The sequence below is a fragment of the Tupaia chinensis genome, unplaced genomic scaffold (genome assembly GCF_000334495.1).
Source record: "Tupaia chinensis unplaced genomic scaffold, TupChi_1.0 Scaffold140534_1, whole genome shotgun sequence".
NCBI lineage: Eukaryota > Metazoa > Chordata > Mammalia > Scandentia > Tupaiidae > Tupaia > Tupaia belangeri.
The window spans coordinates 230,159-232,787 of record NW_006200409.1 but is presented as its reverse complement, the minus strand read 5'-3'; the positions used below and the strand labels follow the sequence as shown (position 1 = coordinate 232,787).

The 2,629-nt window shown below is 51.4% G+C and overlaps 1 protein-coding gene across 1 annotated transcript in view; it reads left to right on the top strand.

The window, feature by feature from the left end:
- The window catches only part of VWA2 (von Willebrand factor A domain containing 2), a 47,740-nt gene that overhangs the window by 12,143 nt on the left and 32,968 nt on the right, over window positions 1-2,629 (top strand). The gene's annotated exons all lie outside the window — the stretch shown is intronic.

Here is a 2,629-nt window from a genome sequence, read left to right as displayed (position 1 = left end):
CCCACCTACTTCCCCCTCACCAAGCCGTGCAGGGTGGGCAGTGGAACACAGAGGCTGAATGGCCAAGGGACTGGGGAGTACTGAGACCTGAATGAGGCCTCTGAGGCTCTGTCAGCCCAAGTTCTGTTCCAGCTTGCTGCGTTTCTTTACTTTCTGTGGCCCTGACCAGCCGATAGAGCATTTTCACACGTGCTTGGGTTGGACAGATGAGGCAGGGGAGGCCCAGAGAGGCTGGGTGACTTACATATATAGCAAAGCTGAGACTGACAGCCAGGTCTCCCAGCTCTTAGACTGGCTCACCCCTCTGGCGCCTCAGGGGAGATATGAATGTAAGGCACTTCCCTCCCTAAGCCTCAGACCTCTTATCTGTAAAATGACAGAGTCTGACTAGATTAGTAGTTCTGGATTCGATCTTTTCATCTCATCAGGGTGACCCTCCCCGCAGGAGATTAGCATCCTGGAGCCTCAGCAGGGCCGAGGAGGCTGGTGACTTGGTTAGAGGAAGCAGTGATCACACGTGAATCAGCTCCCTGTTCTAAGGAGACCCTCTGTAGAGTCCTGAGGTAACTTCACAGGAAGCATCGAGGATGTCACCAGGCCCAAGCAGGGCTCATCTGAAGCCTGGACTTGCCCAGACAGCTGCACACATGTGCAGAGAGGTGATTAGTTGAGCAACATCTTCCGTGGATAGTTTCTGGTTACAGAGCTCTCCTACCCTCCCATTTCAGGGAGACAGCTGGCCTGAATCCAGCTGGAGAATTTGCTAGCAAGGTGTTTAAAAAGAAACAGTATTTCTTGGTTCTTTGCAGTGTGTTGAGGATTCTTTGACTACTGGGCCATTTGCCAGTAATTCATGGACTCCTTTCAGGAAACCTTAGTGCCTATGTGTTTTGGAAAGAGCTGGGGTAGCCTCCGTGGAGGCCAGGTGGAAATGTCCCTACCCTCAGAGAGCTGCCAGGGGAGCAGGGAAGGGATGTGGGAAACAACACCTCATTATGGGATGGCCTGCAAGGTCTCCACGAGGGAGATTGATCTTCATGATCTCTGAATGCAATAAAGCAGAAAGTCTATTTTTTTTTAAAGTGCTGTGCCTGCCTCTACTCAAGCATCTGCTATTTTTGATGCAAATAGATTTTTGTTCCCTTTAATTCTGTCTGTTGTCTTTATTTGTGGGTTAAGTCTTGTTTCTGCCTCTGGTGGCAAAACAGTAGTGGCAGTGGCAAACTATCCTAGACTTAACTGAAAAATAATTGTCCAACAGCTTTTGGCTTTGGAGCTAATTGGTACTTATTAATTGCCAGAGGGCATGGGCATTTGTGTGGCATGGTCATGCTGTAATCCTTTTCCTTCATTTCTATCCTGTCAGCATTTTTGGGATGCATGCACATGTGCCCAGTGTGTTTTTCAAGCTGCTGGGGCCAAGACTTGAACCACAGGCAGCCATGAGGGATCTGGTTCCCTATGCACTGAGCTTCACTGCTATGCCACAGGGCCAACTCCTATGTGGGAGCCCAGAGAGATAGTCTAGCTCAGGAGTTAGGGAACCTGGGTGTTTGTCCCAGCTCTGCAACATAGCTGTGTGACCTTAGGCAAGTCACATGAGTAGAGATTGTGAGGTGGGAGTATCAGGTGAGCAGGAACTATCTTCTTAAAGATATAATTGGGGGAGGGAACCAGCAGTTAGCGTAATGGCTATGTCGCTGGACTCCCACGTAGTCGACCACTGTTCGCGTCCCGGACCCGGTGGCTTAGAACTCACGCTGGGCGCGTGTGCATGCGTGCCCAAGATCCCGAGAGGAGAATGAGGAGAAGGGATTGCAGCGTGACCATCCTCCCTGGGGGGTGATTTCTCGCTTTCTGTCTCTATGTCTCTCTCTGTCTGTCTGGTGAGTGCACGCGCCCTACAGTGAAAACCTCTCCAAAAAAAAAAAAATGATATAATCGGGGGAGAACTAGAGACTAGTTCAGTTTGCACTGAGGACTAGTGAATGGTAGGGGCAATGGAAGACAGAGCTGGGACCAGCTCAGAGGGTGCCGAGTTAAGAGGCTGACTCTATCATCAATCACTGGCCTCCTGGAGCCTGACATCTTTGGGTGTTTCGTCATCACTTGCCTGGCAGTTGCTTACTCTGGAGCCCAACTGCCCCATGCTGTGTGATTCCCCTTGCCTCCCATCTCCTGTCCTTTACCCTGCAGTCCCTTGTGTTCACAATCGTTCATCTGGCCCTTCCTGGCCTGTCCTGTTCCTGGGCCCTGCCCACGCTTGCTTCATGTACTCTGTGCTCAGTCACCAGACGTCAGCATGTTAAGGCACCTGCCTGTGTACTTCTACCCCTAGAATCTACCGTGTGTGGTTGTAAAGGGCATGTTGGCTTCTCAGAATATCTCTCTAGGTCCCAGCTGTGGTAGCTCACACTGGACACTTTTGCTCAACAGGCTAAGACCTCATGGGAGGCCTGGTTAGATTTCCAGCCCACCCTGAAAAGCCAGGTGCAGGGACCAGCAGTTAGCGTAATGGCTATGTCACTGGACTCCCATGTAGTCGACCGTGGTTCGTATCCCGGACCCGGTGGCTTGAAACTCACATCGGGCGCGTGTGCGTGCGTGCCCCAGCTCCCGAGAAGAGAAT